This window comes from Malaya genurostris, chromosome 3 (genome assembly GCF_030247185.1).
Source record: "Malaya genurostris strain Urasoe2022 chromosome 3, Malgen_1.1, whole genome shotgun sequence".
NCBI lineage: Eukaryota > Metazoa > Arthropoda > Insecta > Diptera > Culicidae > Malaya > Malaya genurostris.
In genome coordinates, this window is record NC_080572.1 from 26,929,211 (window position 1) to 26,947,506 (window position 18,296).

Here is an 18,296-nt window from a genome sequence, read left to right on the forward strand (position 1 = left end):
GAAAAAGCCTTTCGTCGCCATAGTCACTATTTGGAATGCGGAAAAAATATTGTTGTTCATATTGGTCTCATTACGTACATCGAAAATTTCGCAGTCATTATTTCTCAGTTGCGAATTTATTCAGTAGAGTGTTTTATTATTGATGATAACAATTAAATTTTGGGTAACCTATAAAATTCTTTTTATTTTATTTTTTCTTTCCAGCATTGTGCCCTTGAAAGGTCTTCATTTCACTCCATCTTCCCCTATAACGTAATAACGGTTCAACATAACGCGAAGAAAATAACATTTCATTCTTTCGAACACTGCATCTATCATGTGAGAATCTGATTGATTTATTTGAAGAGTTTAGTAACAGTTTGGTTTGGAGGTTTTGGGATTACGCAAAATGCACATCATTTGTTCCGTTTTGATACACGTTCCGTCTTCGATTCATCCATTCATAGCAGTTCGAATTATGTTGCTATTGCCATCTAGTCACTAAACTGAAAACTCACTATAAGTATGCTAAGTTTACTTAATTCAAACAGTGACTTTTAGCTAATTGTGCCGAAGTTCAGTGTCTATTCTGATGTTACAGATGCAATCGTATAGTGAAATCATTATTAAAATATTCATTTAACATTCGCCATACCAAGTCAGTAAAATCAGTGCGAATACAGGTTTGTTGTCCAATATATAAATCTGTTTTAATCCACCAAGTGGGATAATGATTGTCCCGGGTTGGCGGTTCAATGCATAGGACGCTGGTCTTACAAGCCAGTTGTCGTATGTTCGAGCCCCGACCTGGAAGGATTCTTAGTGTCAGTAGGATCCATAGTACTAGCCATGCAATGATTCTGTACACTAAGAATCGGCTGCGAAGTCTGTTGAAACAGAAAGGCCAAATTCCACCAAAGGAATGTAATGCCAAGACTTTGCTTTTTTGGGGTAATGATGCCGATCTAATAACCTATAATCGATACAAATTCTACTCTAGAAATTTGGCCCATTATTTCCGATATTCACGGATCAGGATTGTTCCGTTTTGAAGTATTTAACCGCAATTACCGATATTCTCGTAACCGGAAACTGGGTACTTAACTTGCCAAAATCCGATTTTGACTATCAACTACCATTTACTTACATTGGAATAGTTTTAAGTAGAGTTCAGAAGAGTTTTTACATTCTTCGCATAAAACGCATGTAAACGATGGATTGCAGTTTTCAACACTCATTTTATAATACCGGTATCGGAAGTTTGAACTGTCCTGGGTTGGCGGTTCAATGCATAGGGCACTGGACTTACAAACCAGTTGTCGTATGTTCGAGCTCCGACCTGGAAGGATTCGTAGTGTCAGTAGAATCGTAGCAATGGATCTGTACACTCTGAATTGGCTGCGAAGTCTGTTGAAACAGAAGGTCAAATTCCACTACAGGAATGTAATATCAAGGTTTTTTTTGGAAGTTTGATTCCGATAAGTTTAAATACACACTTATGGGAATTGAAGACCTTTTCACTTTTTTCTATTCGGCTGCTCGGCCATCCATGGAAGTTGACCATCAATGTTAACTTCCCTCTCTGAGCAGCCTAGATAGCCGTGTAGTGTCGGTAGCGGTTTCCCAACTGGCTAAGAATAACGCTACGGTCCACCTGTACCGGTGGTATAAGTCCACCAAACAGGTAAGCCGTGTGGCATCCGGCGGAATTATTTTTTACCAAGAATTGATCCACTGGTTTCCTGTTCCATGTCGTAAAAGGCCACCAAAATAGGAACTCCTAAGTCAAGGTGTATTTCCGTGCCGATGGCTGAATGGCTGCAGGAGGTTAAACATTGCAGTCGTGAACGGAATATCTTGGGTTTTTCCCTTACTGGATACACGCAATGCTTAGCAATAAACTTCTTTGATCATCGCTTCGGCAGGCCAGAGATTAGAAAGCTGAGTGTCTGTGGGTGTCCTCAAGGTGGTGTACTATCCCCACTTTTATGGAACCTAGTCGCTGATGCTTTGTTAAGGAAACTTAATAACCTTGGATTTCCGACTTATGGTTTTGCCGACGATTATCATATATTGATGACCGGTATAAGCATTAACACTCTCTTGATTTAATGCAGCAAGCCCTGCGATCTGTTGAACAATGGTGTTGTCAGGTTGGATTATCTGTAAATCCGGGCAAAACATCAATGGTGCTTTTCACTCATCGTAGGATAATTACAGGAGCTCGTCCGTTGCAGTTCTTTGGTTCAGAGGTCACTGTGGTCAATCAAGTTAAATACGTCGGGGTTATTCGTCACTCAAAACTGAATTGGTCTGCTCACATTGACTGCAGGATTGAAAGAGCTTGCATGGCTTTCGGTCAATGCAGACGAGCTTTTGGAAAATCATGGCGACTCAAACCCAGATATATTCATTGGATCTACACAACTATTGTTAGACCAATTTTAGCATATGGATGTCTTGCATGGTGGCAGAAAGGAGAAGTCGCGACAGTTCAGTCAAAGCTAAATCATCTCCAAAGGATGGTCCTAATGGCGATGACAGGAGCATTCACGACAACTCCTAATGCTGCTCTAGAGGCGCTACTGTGTATTAAACCACTACATGTGTTCCTAAAACAAGAAGCATTATCTTGTGCATACCGTCTTAAGGTTACAGGGCTTTGGAACAGTAACCCATTAGATTATGCTACCAGCCACACTCGCTTGTGGTCTCAAATGGTTACGTGGGATGAGTATTTACTCGCTCCTAGTGACCTAACTCTCACATGCAGTTTTCCTTTTAAAACATTCAATGTGAGCTATCCTCTTCGTTAGGAATGGTTGTCTGGAACGACAACTTGATGAACACATAGTTTGTTTTACGGACGGTTCTCTGTTGAATGGTCGTGCTGGTGCTGGTGTCTACTGTCGTGAAATGAGGCTGGAGCAGTCTCATTCACTTGGTAGATACTGTACTGTGTTCCAAGCAGAAATCTACGCAATTCTGTGAGGAGTACAATCGGCACTTCAGCAGAGGATCTGTGGTAAACGTATTTATTTTTGTTCCGACAGTCAGGCAGCCTTAAAAGCACTCAGTTCGAATGACTCACGGTCGAATCTAGTGATCGCATGTCGAACTCAAATTGAAGACCTCAGCATTTCAAATGCTGTTTACTTCTTATGGGTACCCGGCCATTCTGGTATTACTGGAAATGAATGGGCTGATGAGTTGGCTAGAGCTGGTGCAACGAATGATTTCGTTGGTCCTGAACCAGCTTTACCACTTTCAACTAGTTGGATGAAGCACAAGATTCGTTCTTGGGCTGCATCCAAACATGCCAGCTACTGGCGCAGCTTGCAAACTTGCGCACAGACAAGAGCATTTCTACCAGATTTAAATCTGAAAATGTCAAAGTGTCTACTGCATTTCTCCAAGCATCATTGCAGTATTTTGGTCAGAGCTCTGACTGGACATTGCAAAGTCAATTATCACATGGCTACTATTCAACGTGCTGAGTATTATTCGTGTGATTTGTGTGAATGTGATTACGGTACTTCATATCATCTGATATGTAACTGTCCCGCATTGACGCAGCTACGTATCCGGGTGTTTGGTTCTCCATATATGGTTGAGTCTGTGTATGCGGAGCTAAAATTGAAGGATATTCTCTCGTTTCTCACCCAATGTGGTAAGGAGCTATAGTCAGAAGGGTTCATCGTTCTTCCTGGAGTGAATGAATCCCTTCTGTATTCACCTTAAATAGGGTTTAGCAGATTGTTTGGCATCCTTTAGGGGTACCGAATTTACTTCTGCTCGTACATACTGCGAGTCGTTCTGCATTCTTCCGGGAGTGCAGAATGGTGTCGCTTTTGTAAGATCTCTAAATCCTCTCGGGGGTTGGAGGTTTTATTAACAGCAGACTGTTCGGGACCTCGTAGAGGTTCAGAATTTCCTTCTGCTTCCACTAAATGTGATCCTCAGTAGATTGTTCAGCATCCCTTAGGGGTGCAGAATTTACTTCTGCTTATATGTGTTTTTGTGTCGTCAATTTTTCCCATCCTCCTAGTCCAACCCTTACCATTTCCTTTCATTCCTTCCCTCTTATATATCGGGAAAATGATGCTAAAAACATATTGATGGCAAGGCACAAATCTCCAAATATCAAGGGGAACGTGCCATTTGAGCCAATTTGTTCTGATTCCTGATTCCTGATTCAATGCATAGGACGCTGGTCTTACAAGCCAGTTGTCGTATGTTCGAGCCCCGACCTGGAAGGATTCTTAGTGTCAGTTGGATCCATAGTACTAGCCATGCAATGATTCTGTACACTAAGAATCGGCTGCGAAGTCTGTTGAAACAGAAAGGCCAAATTCCACCAAAGGAATGTAATGCCAAGACTTTGCTTTTTTGGGGTAATGATGCCGATCTAATAACCTATAATCGATACAAATTCTACTCTAGAAATTTGGCCCATTATTTCCGATATTCACGGATCAGGATTGTTCCGTTTTGAAGTATTTAACCGCAATTACCGATATTCTCGTAACCGGAAACTGGGTACTTAACTTGCCAAAATCCGATTTTGACTATCAACTACCATTTACTTACATTGGAATAGTTTTAAGTAGAGTTCAGAAGAGTTTTTACATTCTTCGCATAAAACGCATGTAAACGATGGATTGCAGTTTTCAACACTCATTTTATAATACCGGTATCGGAAGTTTGAACTGTCCTGGGTTGGCGGTTCAATGCATAGGGCACTGGACTTACAAACCAGTTGTCGTATGTTCGAGCTCCGACCTGGAAGGATTCGTAGTGTCAGTAGAATCGTAGCAATGGATCTGTACACTCTGAATTGGCTGCGAAGTCTGTTGAAACAGAAGGTCAAATTCCACTACAGGAATGTAATATCAAGGTTTTTTTTGGAAGTTTGATTCCGATAAGTTTAAATACACACTTATGGGAATTGAAGACCTTTTCACTTTTTTCTATGGAAATAATATATAATTGTCGAAAAAAAAAGTCCTTCGATCGGAGTCATTCGATGAAATCCGGAAATCTCTGTGTGTGTATGTACACTTTTTCTATCCGCTCAATTTTCTCGAAGATGGCTGAACCGGTTTCACCTGGAGACTAGACTTATTTGAAAGCTACTATTATGTTGTGATTCAAGTTCAAAGATCAAGGGACAGTCACTTCCAGTTTCGGAGATATAATGATATTAGTGACGTAACCGACATAACGCACTTTATTCAATCCCCTCAATTTTTTCGAAAATAGCTAAGCTTAGGAAATAGCTAACTAACGGGTTTAGGCGCGTTTGAATGCTACTGTTGGTTTGTTGAACAAGTTTGTAGCTCAAATGTCACTCCGGTTCCGGAGATATAATGGTAAAAGTGACGAAGCCAAACATACTTTTTACCACTCAATTTCCTCGAATATGAATGAACCGATTCCAATAATTTAAGACCCGTCGAAAATAAGGGTTGGCGATTCAATGCATAGGACACTGGTCTCACAAGCCAATTGCCGTATGTTCGAGTCTCGACCTGGAAGGATTTCTTATACCGTTTTCGTTTATTGATCAGAGCAGCCCGAGAGCTGATCCAGAGTCACCCAAACAACTTTTGAGATGTTTGTTTCAGCGACCTGGGTCGCCCTACATCGGACTTTAATCTCGTAGTTTCGCTCTGAAAATTTTCTCGGGTCACACCACGACATCCATGCGAGCTGGTTTATTTTTCCTTTTTTATGAGTTGTTGTTTAGGACGCGTACCACGTGTTTGTTTTACTCGGAGTCAGAGCCGCCCGCGTGTAGATTTAAAAACGAAAACAGTAGAATCGTAACGGTATTAGTGTCAGTAGAATCGTAGCACTAGCCATACATTGATTCTGTACGCTATGAATCGGCTACGAAGTCTGTTGAAAGAGAAGGCCATATTTCACAAAAGGAACGTAATGCCAGGAGTTTGCTTTACGAAAATAATATTGAGTTGTAGATCAAGTTCGAAGGCCATATGGTTAACACATTCGTTTCCGGAGATATAACCGAAGAAATGATTTATCCGCCAAATCGCATTTTTTCCGATTCGCTAAATTTTTTTCAGAAAGTGACCAATTATCAAGTTTAAGATATAATCTGATTTTTTAAAATCTTAGACTTGTTCGAAAGCCTTTACCATATTAATGATCAAGCTCGAATAGTTCATGACGAACACCTCCGGTTCCGAAGATATAATCGTATTAGTGACCTAGCCAACAAACCGAACATTTTTCTGTTCAATGGATTTTCTGAGCAAACTGAACCGATTCCAACGATCTTAAATCTGTTTTAAAGCTACATTTAGGTCAATTCCGAGGATAAAAACTTATAAGTGACATTTTCTTCGCTCAATTTGCTGGGAGATGACGAAGCCGATTTTGACGATCTTAGACTTATTTGAAAGTTACTATTGAGTGTGGCCATTGATCATCCCATGTAGACTACTTGTACGTATATATTTCCGGAAACTGAAGTGCCCGCTTCCGTTTTCGGAAATATAATCGTACAAGTGAAGAAACTGATAATACTGATGAACTATCATCGTTGTGCCAGTTGCGAAAAGTTAAGCTCTTCACAACTGGCAATTTTTTTAAAGAGTCGTTTCTGCTGTTCATCGATAGTAATAATCGAACATCCGAATAACTACGTACGAATGTACGAAAATGTTAAACTTGTTGTTGGAAATGATTTCACGTATCAATTGAAGTAGAATAATAAATTTAGGTAATTTTAAATTTAAAGTAACACCAAAATGTTTATTCAGTAACACATTTTTGTACAAGATTCGCAGTGTACCAATATTCCACGGATCGGACTAAATAATAATACCATCATCTGCCGGAGAAACTCAGTAAATGAAAACGCAACGAAATATGTATTAGAAACAGAACTTTGAATAGACTTCCATCAGTGGGACTACTGCGCCAATTGAATCACTATGGAGATGTATGGCATAACAAGGAGCTGTTCTCTCAGATAATACGAATTATATTTACAGTTAACTTATAGAAATTACATTTCTTTTCCATTTTCGTTTTCATCTTAACTGGAAAAATTATTTTGTTGTAATTATATAGTCAATGTAGTACCCTCATACGTCCCCCGACAAACGACCATTGTAAAGTTACACCCGGGGTTAAATAATAAATATATAGAAGAGTAGGCCATCATCTAACACTTGTACTTTGTTCTACTTGGGTGCTCCGACACGTGGTTTTAACACACCTTTAGGGTGAAACAATTGGATAAGCAGCTTACCTGGTTGAAGAAATTTGCAGCTAAGTTAAATCGATGGATTAATTTTACACTGTATAAAATCAAGAGTAAAACTTATTGAGATTAGCAAGATAGCCGCTAGATATTTAACAAACTAAGAAGATCTTGAACTTCATTCTATATTGAATTGTTTTAATAGGTAATGCTGAAAATTTAACTAAGTCGAGTTGAAATTTCTTGCGATTGAGTAGAAGTTGACAAACATACTACTCTTACTCTTACTCTTTCAGTCGTAGACCACGCGGGTCTCTTCTGTATACAGGAGGCGTCTCCATTCAACTCGATTCATTGCTGGTCGCCGCCAGCCTCGGTAGCTGCGAAGGGTCTGAAGATCGTCCTCAATTTGATCGATCCATCTTGCCCGCTGCGCACCTCTTCTTCTTATACCGGTTGGATCATTATCGAGGATCATTTTAACCGGGTTGTTCTTCGACATTCTAACAACATGCCCGGCCCACCGTAACCGCCCAACCTTGGCCGTTTGGACGAGGATTGGTCCTCTCAGCAACTGGTGCAGTTCATGGGTCATTCGCCTTCTCCACGTACCGTCTTCTACCCGCATTCCGTCAAAGATGGTTTGCAACAACTTCCGTTCAAAAACACCCAGTGCATGTTGATCCTCCATAAGCGTTGTCCAGGACTTGTGCCCGTAGAGGATAACCGGTATAATCAGCGTTTTGTAGATAGTTAACTTCGTACGACGGCGAATTTTGCTCGATTCAAGCATCTACAACAACTAACATGATCATTACAATTAAAAATCATTGAGACATATAGAAATATATCTCAGAATTATTGAAGCAATAATTGTTTTATTTTTAAATCCAAAAAATAACAATTACATTCTATCATTAAGCTACCTTATGTTATCGTTAGTTTCTGTGATGAATTCAAAATGCCTGGCTACCCTCGGCATCTTACGAGCTTAAGCAGTTTGCCTTCAAAAAATTATATTATTTGAAAAAATGAATAAAATGCATTCCACAATAATGATACGATTACCCAATTTTCTACTTATCAACTTAAAAAGTCACAAAAGTGACCCTCTCACCTTACTTTCTGTAGAATAGCCATACAGTCAGGAACGTGAAACACCATACACAAAATTCTCCAACCAGTGACAACAGAAAAAGATTCACCACACCACATATCAATCACAACATCCGACACAGACCCATATCGAGTCGCATCATCACCGAAACGCTTCACCCTTGAACCAAACATCAACAAAATAGTGAACACACGAACGATACGCGACCAAAAGTTCGATCGAAAGAGGAGAATCTAACAAGGTAGGGAAAACGCTCACCTCGCGATCGACAACAACGAGCGACTGACGCGAATTAGCGCAAGCGAGAAGCAAAGTAGCAGCGAGAAAAAACACAAAACAAAACACATTACCATCGTAATGTACCTAACCATTAGTCAACTGTCAGTTCCCGGTTCGCAAGTATGTATTGTGATATTGCACGGTATCTGTATAAGTGCTAAATTTCAAGAAGCGGAGCGAGAGGAAAGGCGTTTGCGCGCGCTATCTTCGGCCGTCCTGAGTGATCAAAAGCGAATGAAGTGTTTGTCTTGTGCTGTTTTTTTTTGCGTGTTGTGAAACATTTTGCCCGAACCGAACAGACCAAGAGAAAATCATCAACGCGAATGAGGCGAGAGCAACGCGACAACGAAAAGTAAAACAGAAGCATAGTGTGCGCTAGGAGTTCTTCAAGAATTGTGTGTGAGAAAGTGAGAGGTAGACTCGACGAGAGCTAGAGCAGAGGTTAGCTTCAATTCAACGGATTCCGGCCAGCAAACTTTCAAGTGCACACCATAGGTACGAATTACGGAGACATTGGTGGGCGAAAGCCGAATAGTGCTGGATTTTGAAGCCGGGTGAAGAGAAGAAAATAAATGGGCGAGACGAAACTGTTGAGTATCGATATCAATAGCCACTGATGGTGGATTTAGCAGCTATTGAGGGACTTATGTGCTTTTCCAACCACGACGTAAACATCGGGGAACAGATCGAACGATTTGCTGCTGGTAATGATTGTTAGTTATATTTACGGAAACGATGGTATTGCGAAACCGGTTTTTGATGTTGATCTGTCACAACTGAATGTCATTGCAAAAACCGAGATATGTGGCTAATCAAAACTTTCATTGCAATGTTCGAATTATGTTCCAATGGTTTTTTTTTTCAACAGCTTCAAAAGCAATTCTCGAGTAAATCGGAAAAAATCCTGTTCATGTGGCACACGAATTACATTTTGTTGCCCCTTGAATCACAAACCAACGAGGACAAGATTGTGAGAAGGGTGCCGATGGTTAATAAATGGCATTTTCGGAATCTCTTCTTTAGTTCCGATTTGGTTCGCTCACCCGGTTCAATATTTGAACATACAACCAAGTAAAGTAATGCTGTGTCTATAACTTTTTTCTCTTACTCTCTTTCGCATCGCTCTCCTATGCCACGGCCACGATGTTGACAAAGTGACCTGTCGACGGTGGAAGTGAGTGCCAACCATCGGAAAATCACTCCGGTTAGAAGGGGACAGAGCAATAACAATTCCATCCGGATGTTGGTGTGCGTTCCACATCAGGGTTAATCGCACCACTACGTGAACACCAAAAACACGTTTCATTCCCTTTCCGATTATGACGCTGCTGCCGATGTCGGTGATGACGCTCTTGTGCTGTCGATGTAAGCAACTGAATACTGTGGCTGCCGTTTCCATCTTCCCGGAACTTGCCATCGCAGGCTGGCGGCTTACATTGCCAGGATTGCTCTTCAAGGTCTGAAATTCCCACTGGGCACTAGCGCCCGCTCGGTCTTATCTTATCAATCGGACAGCTTCCATCGATAAGCACTGTCAGGTGCGCTTCGATTGTTGGTTCAGAACTAATGAGTGCGTATATTGGTTTAGGAAATCTCAACGTTACAAATTACTGTTGCTTTGTAAAAATTCTACTGAAAATGTTACACTTGCTATGAACTGCATTTGATGAGATAAGAGATATGACACGAATTTTTCAAAGTGGAATGTGATAGCTTGTTAGATGCCCCTAAAAAGTTCAATTGAAGGTCGTCACTTCTTCAAAAGAATACTAGTTCCTTGTTTCAACCATTTCTGACAGAGATGTGTACGTAATGAATTAGGAGTTTTTGTAAAAAAATAAAATAAATTTAGGTATAATGAAGTTTCTAAAAGCTTGAGTCAATTGAAATCTGGAAACACTGTTTTTTTTTTACTGTAGCGCTTCTAATTGTCGGATCTGGAATGTTTTGACCACCCCGGTGGTGTCATCTGCATACAATTGGCTTGAAGCCGAAATTTTTGGTTCTTTTGGTTCTAGTTTGCTGTCAAATGCTGTGTTTAAGCAGTGTTCACATCTTTCTCCATGCGGTTGCACCAACATAAGGAAATGATTTCGATGGAATATAATCAAACTATAACAAACCACTTTTTTTTTCTTATTCAAAAAGAGGTCAAATTACTTGTTTCGCAGAGAATACTAGACAAGAGTTATATTTATATTGGGTTTGAAGAAATTACCTTTTGACACCAGTGTGGTTTGATTGTATGGTATGAACGTAGCTTAAAATATTGTTGACAACAACGCCACCAAAACAAAATGCGTCGGTTCCAGGAACCAGTTTCCATAGCAGTAGGGTGGTTTTTACAGAAGTTTGTTTTTTCAACTCTTTCAATGTTGAAAACTCCGTCGGGATTCATTTTACTTCAATGAAATTATACTTGATTTAGGCCGCGTGCCAAACCGACTCTAACTTCGAAAATCTGACGTGATCAGGCTAAAAAATCGTTTAAAGTGATTCAAATTGATTAATTCGACCGCGTGCAGCATTCTCAAACATTTCCGTGAGCGGTATACTGTCGATCCGTAGGATCACAGCAAGCCACTGAGAATCGGAAGGCTGTATTTAAAGGTGCTAAAATAAGTATAGGCTGTCGAATTATGACATCGCCAAGAAATTGAATGCCAGCCTAGGATCCCTCCGAAGGATTCATATGCAAGAAGGATTTTACTCTTTTTGGATCAGTAAACTAACAAATAGGACACTGACACAATTAGGAAACCTTATTGTGAGCAGCTTGCCTGACAAAAGTTCCACAAATCCATTGTTCAAGTCCCTAGCAAGTTCAAGTTCAAGACAAAATGGCAAGAAAGCTTGTAATCAGGGAAGATATTTGCAGCTGCGGACAAAAACACAGGTGACAAACAATACATCCATAGTCCCAAATGTACAAACAGGAGTTCCTGAATAAGCAAAATCTTCCGAACAGTGCAGCTCACATGATTTTTATTAACATGATTTCGAGAAAAAATAGTTTTTTGCATCGGAATGATTAGCTTTTGTTTATGGTTATTATGTTAGCCTTGGAATGCTGTTCAAGACGAAAATCTCAAAAAGCGTATTTATTAAGGCACATTGCTTTAACACTTTAAATACCGAGGGTATGTTTTAAGTATGATATTTTAAGTTTGAATTACGAATTTTGAATTTTGTATTAAAATTTTAAATTTTTAACAAAATTTTACATTTTGAATTTCGAATTATATGAATTGTGCACTCGAAAAAAATTTTTATTAAACCTAATACATTTCGAATATCATATTAGTATGTTGGTATTCATTAATTAATCTAAACACTGTTTTTATCAAGCGATTTGCTCTTATAAATTACATTGAATAAAATACATTTATTTTGTACATGATCTTATAACTATTTCAGGTTTGTTTGTATCAGTTCATCAGTTTTATTCAATATAAGATAGCTGGCAATTGGTTAAACTCATGGAAGAGAAAGGATTTAAATTGGAACTCCAATGGACTCAATGAAATGATAAATAAGTTTCATGTAAGGAAGGTCACGACAAGCAAGAATGTCGCGAACTGGGACATTGGATAGTCTACCTTTTGTACACAAGGAATTTATTAGTTGAGATCTGACATCATGATACTCCACGCATGTCCAAACGACATGATCAATATCGCGGTAACCTTCGACACAAGCACAATTATTAGTCTCGGAAAGTCCAATTCGAAGGAGATGTGCATCTAACGTGTAGTGCGTGGACATGAGTCTGGACATCACACGAATGAAATCCCTACACACATCAAGTCCCCTGAACCTTTGTCGATATTTTAGGAATAATTGAGTGCATCCACCAACCCAGATCATATTTATCCCAAGAAGCTTGCCAGCTGGCAAGTGTTCTTTGCTGAAACGCGCTATAGAATTCGTTGAAAGTTAATAAATTTCACCCTCAATAGCATCACGTTTGGCTAAAATATCGGCTCTTTCATTGCCTGGAATGGAGCAATGAGCCGGGACCCAAACTATTGTGATTTGATAATTATTATTCTACATATTGAATTTTTGCCAGCAGCGTTTGAGCGAATGACTTCAAGTGCACTCAGACTATCTGTGAAGAGAAAATAATGGTTTGGAGATCATGTGACAATTACACTCAAGTTATAATGAACTGCTGCTAACTCTGCTATATAAACAGATGCAGGTTCTTGAAGCCTAAATGAGACCGAAACATTGTTGTTGAACACTCCAAACCCAGTAGTCTCTTCATTTCCTGATCCGTCCGTGGGATTTGATTTAGAATTTTCCAGTTTGAGGTTCGAAATTTGGAATAGCGAGTTTAAATGTTTTGCATTTAGAATTTGTGATTACCAATGCGAAGTCATTAGCAATATTGTATCAGGTTTGTTCTTCATTTTTATATCGTTTATCAAAAGGGAAAAATGTTAAGATTATGAATACAACAAACTTTTTCAATAGAAAATCCATACCCATAATGAGAAACGTCATAGCATAATAGATGAATACGCTCAATTTCAACCAAACCTGATAAGCAAATGTTCGTCTGCTGACTGTCAACTGTAACGATAAAAAACATCCAGTGGGTAAAAATAACTTTTCAAATACATTCCACCATTCGTTGGCTTTTATCACCCCCGTGCTAAGGGAGGTAGACATTGGTGCGCGGAGGCGAAGTGCAGAATAGAGTTTGGATTTGTCACAGTTCTCACATGCGTTCGATTTCTGATACGATTTTTACACAGTAAGCAAAATTTTTATTACTTCGTCATTATAAACAGCTGTAATCCTCGCGATAATTTCTTATAGGGAAATCAAAACTTTCAACGGCGAGACAGTAGCGCTCTTATCGACTCAATGAATTCCTAGAAAATTTTCATCGAAGCCTTGTTTGCTGGGCCTGTTTCGATTATTGTCGACTCTCTGTACCGATATTTCACACAAGCAAGTTGAAAGGCCTTGTTTGAATTGAACCCTCGTATATTGGATGTTTCGCCTGCTTACTGACTTGGGCTACATTAAAAGCTCGTCGTATATGGAATATTGATTTCCTTTGCCGTTTGAACGGAGCTCCGTCCTGAAGCGCGCCAATAACATGAACGTTTCGGTCATGAGATGAACGAGAGGGGGTTTCCGAAGTAAAAATAAACAAGTACATAGAGGTACATCTTATATTGGTTGGAGGTAGTTCTGTCTGCCTCTGATGGATTTAGACAGCTAGACAGAATGGCGAAGTTGAACAAACAAATGGCTAAGGTTTATCTTTTTAATCATAATCAACATTGTCGTCGTCACATTCATTAATTCAGTCAAATCTTCGGGAGTATAGCGGTTATTCGATCATTTCAATGTTTTTGTAAGGTCAACAGAAATGGATGGCTGTGAATATACTGTTTGATAACAGAAATAGAAACAATAAGAATTACGATGCAGTATTGCTTAGTGAAGCAAGAGCATAAGTTGAGTATACAAAAAAACAAACCATCAAATTATCACAAGAACGTGACAGGTCACGGTGTTCAGTATGTTGTGGCAAGAAAACTATCTAATTATACGTTGTAAGCATGTGTTACTGACCTGCTGTGTTTAACTAACACCATAACCCAGCATTTCGAACAAAAAGCACACGACTTATTTGAGCGTCGTATTTAGTGTTCCCATCATTAACCGTTCAGACCCGTTTCTACAAATCACATTAACTTCAACAAGTCGAACGGTACCAGCAACAGCCACCCGGCTGTTGCTGAACGAGCATCGCGAAATCGGGCTACTTTTATTTACGTTACCGTGTCGCACAACCCGTCTCGGGCGCAAGATGTAGGAGACTTGGAATGGTCACCGACGTCGCAGTTGATGCAATCCTAGCATAGCGTACACGAAAACACCCAGCGATCCGAACCTACTTACGATGAAACAAATAAAAAATAAAAAGAGAATGGATCGCAGTTCGACGGACGTACCGACGATGTCACGCTAAAACACATACTGAGACTAAACTATTGAACGGCAACGACTATGACTATCTCCCGATGGCGGAGTAAATCGGCGAAGAAACGCTAGATAATGGTACCGAATTCACCCGCTGGAGATGAAATTGCTTTTTTGTTGTGAAATAGAAAGTCTTCACTTTCAATTCTGCCAGCAACCGATGTTTTATGTTGGGCTATCCCGTGCTGCGTATTGCATAGTTGCACGTTTCGTCGCAGAGGTTGTGTGAATATGTGTTTTGCATGTTTGCTAGGCTATGCTGTGAATCCTCTAGTACATAAGGCATTCTGGAAATCATCTACATTTTAGATGTATTGTGTCATTGAGCTGTTCATCTTAAATATTATATATTAAATTCCATCAAAACTGAAGCCATGAAAGCAATAACAAAAACCTGAAAAATTGGGAGTAGTACGGTTCCAAGAGAGCTGAAGTTACCGATACAAGGTTCTTTTAAGATCGTGTTCCGATGAAACATAAAGGCTGCACTTTGATTGATAACGAAAAATTTGTCAAACTCGATTTCAGGCAACTTCCTGGGCAAAAGTTTAACATCGCGATTTGACGTGGATATGTGCCGAAAAGAACAAGGTTCGTATTTACCGAAAAGTTCGCGAAGAAGGCCATAATTTGGCAAGTAATTTGCAGTTGTGGCCTGAAAATGAAACCATTCGTCACATTCTCGACGATGACATTCCATACTTACAACAAAGAATGAGCGTCTATGATGACATTTGGTCAATAGAACGGCGTCGACTGGGTGATATCGCCTTCTACTTTAGTAACAGAATGAGAGGGTGCGAAATGGCTTGTAAGTTTCAGCCCATCCTAAAGTGCAATATTTATCGTAGTATACAGCAACATGTGGTTCTGTTGTTTGTTGCATTATTTGTTATATATTGAGTTGAATTATATTACATTGTATTATATATATTATTATATTATATAATATTATATTGTATTATGCTCAATTATATCGACAACGGGGAGGGACAGGGAGTGCATCAGGGTATCTTACAAGTGAATGACTGGATGATGGAGTGGATTGCCAACCTGAGTCACGTGGGGGAAGCTTTGTGTTTCTCACTGAAGGTCTGAAATGAGTAAGACGCACCCTTCTAACAAACAAACCATCAGGCGGGTTTAAGCTGGTATAACGAAATTCTTTATTATATGGTCGGATGTTCTTACTGGAAGGCGCCGGTTTCTCCCCATTTTGGCCTTCTTAACAGAAGTTATATGAATGCTATCTGATAATCAAATTCGGATCTACTGTAAGTCTACCCGCATACACTGGTAATGCCTTGAACTGATGGTGACTTCACACATACATACATACATACATACAATCTTCTTATAGACTAGTTCTACGCCAAATCATCAAGAAATGACAAAATTCCCCTTCGATTTGCATGAAACTTTTCGTATGTGATCGGTATGACAAATAAAGTATTTTTCACTGGTTTAATGTTTTTTTTACTCATGACTAATTTTTGAAAAGGGCGTATCTGTTTTAAGCCACGTTGCTTTTAAACAATTATAACTTAAAATTATAGGTTCTTCCAAAATTTCTGTCAAATAAGAAACTGCAGGTAATCAATAGAAACTTTAGAATCTTGAAACTGAAAAAAAATCCTAAAATTTTTCAAAAAATTTAAAAAATGTGTTTCATTTGCACCGTGTGTCCTAATGTAGGGTAATCTTTATGTACATTTCCTAACACCAGGGGCATGAACACCAAATAGCAGCAAGCCATGTTCGATTCAACTTACTACCACAACTAAACTACTCCGCAAATCCCGAGTACAGATTACAATAACGAATAACACGACTCAACGATGCCATTACCGGTATGCAGCCAACACGATCGATTTTATCCCCAAACTAACGAATCCTTCGAATTGTTAATTCTGACCAATCGAAAAATACTGTACAATTTCAAAGCAGCGACTTCGACGCAGCGGTAAGGTAGTCAAGAATATCCAATAAATGCTGGCAAATGGAAGAAATGTGCTGATTCCATGTCTGTCTCCACTGTGCAGGTACTAATAGGCTCCATTAGGATGGCAAGTCAATTGCCGATTTCAATTTCCTGGTTTGCGAGGAAAAAATCACGGTTCTAGGAGTAGGCGCAAATTGTATTTTATAAATATTCCTTTAATTCAAGTTCTAAATATCCCATGTAAACAGAAAGATGAGCTAGTTGAGGATAGAAGTATTTTGCACTTTCAAATTATTTCGTTCCATACGGAAGTGAGCATGGATATTTCAGTTCGACGGGAAAATTATAAACGACATGGTGGCACTGCGAACCTAGCACAATACTGTCGTTGTCAGGGCTAGGTCATGGTACAACAAATTGTCATATGGACATACGCTGTTTAAGTTGTAGTAGTTCGCTTGCAAACACGTCTGTTCAATGAACGAAACCCTAACGGATGAATTTCCATGCTCTGATTGTGATGGAAACTATAAATCTAATTATAGACAATGTTCTGTTAGACAAAAAAAAATTAAAATTCCATCTAATAAAATCCAATTCAAAATAGATATATACCTAAAATTTAGTTAAACCAATCTACTTCCACGCCTGCCTTTCTCATAAAGAAAGGTTATACAATTCTTGTGAAAACCGACTTTTGAACCGAGTCTTGGAGTGTTGAGTGTCATAAACCATTCGACTCAGTTCGTCTGTACAGGGTCCGGCACTCGAAGTGTAACAAATTAAAAAGGCCATAAATTCAGTTTGGAAAATTACTTTTACTTAATTCAAAGTACAAAATGTGTAAAAATAATACAAAATTCAGAATCAATTCACTTTTTCTCGATATGACCACCTTTTGCCTTGACTTGATGACTTGAGAGAGCGAAGGAGTTGCTTCGTTTGGCCGAAAGCGGTCAATTTCCGAACATTGTATTTTCTGACGAGAAAATTTTTCCTATTGAGCAATTCATAAACTCTTAAAACGACCGACCGTTCATACGAGAATTTGAGTCATCGATTGGCCACCAGGAGGCAGCACCCGCAACAGATAATAGTTTGGGCCGCTGTAACCGCAGATGGGCGCTCTCCAATCGTTTTCATCGAGCCTGGCGTCAAGGTAAATGCGACATATTATCGGGAAAGTATTCTGGAGGTTGCTTTGAAGCCGTGGGCAGACAAACATCTCGGTGGCAGACCATGGACGTTTCAGCAGGACTCGGCACCGTCTCATAAAGCTCGAGTGAACCAAGAATGGCTGAAAAACAACGTTCCGAAATTCATCACGTTCACACAATGCCTCTCGAATTCACCAGATGCGAATCCAATGGATTATTATTTTTGGGCCATTTTGGAGAGCAAAGTCCGAACTAAAAGATACACCAGTCTCGAGGCGCTGAAAAAAGTTATTGTCCGCGAGTGGGCCAAAATACCTGCAAGTCACATTCGGCCAAACGAAGCAACTCCTTCGCTCTCTCAAGTCATCAAGGCAAGGCAAAAGGTGGTCATATCGAGCAAAAGTGAATTGATTCTGAATTTTGTATTAGTTTTACACATTTGGACTTTGAATTAAGTAAAAGTAATTTTCCAAACTGAATTTATGGCCTTTTTAATTGGTTACACTTCGAGTGCCGGACCCTGTATGTGTGTATGTATGTATGCAACATGTTTTGTTGCACTAACTTTTCCCTGAGAAGGCT

The 18,296-nt window shown here is 39.4% G+C and overlaps 1 protein-coding gene across 5 annotated transcripts in view; it reads right to left on the reverse strand.

Annotated features, from left to right (window-relative positions):
- LOC131437501 (neurogenic protein mastermind) overlaps nt 1-18,296 on the reverse strand; it is a 256,373-nt gene that overhangs the window by 195,928 nt on the left and 42,149 nt on the right. The window contains exon 1 of one of the 5 annotated variants that reach the window (XM_058606891.1): nt 14,205-14,313. The exons of 2 other annotated variants lie outside the window; for them this stretch is intronic. The gene's annotated coding sequence lies outside the window, so the exon portion shown is untranslated. Of the gene's footprint in view, nt 1-8,330; nt 8,601-14,204; nt 14,314-18,296 lie in introns of those variants that run through there. 2 more of the 5 variants (XM_058606892.1, XM_058606890.1) reach the window with 2 other exon arrangements.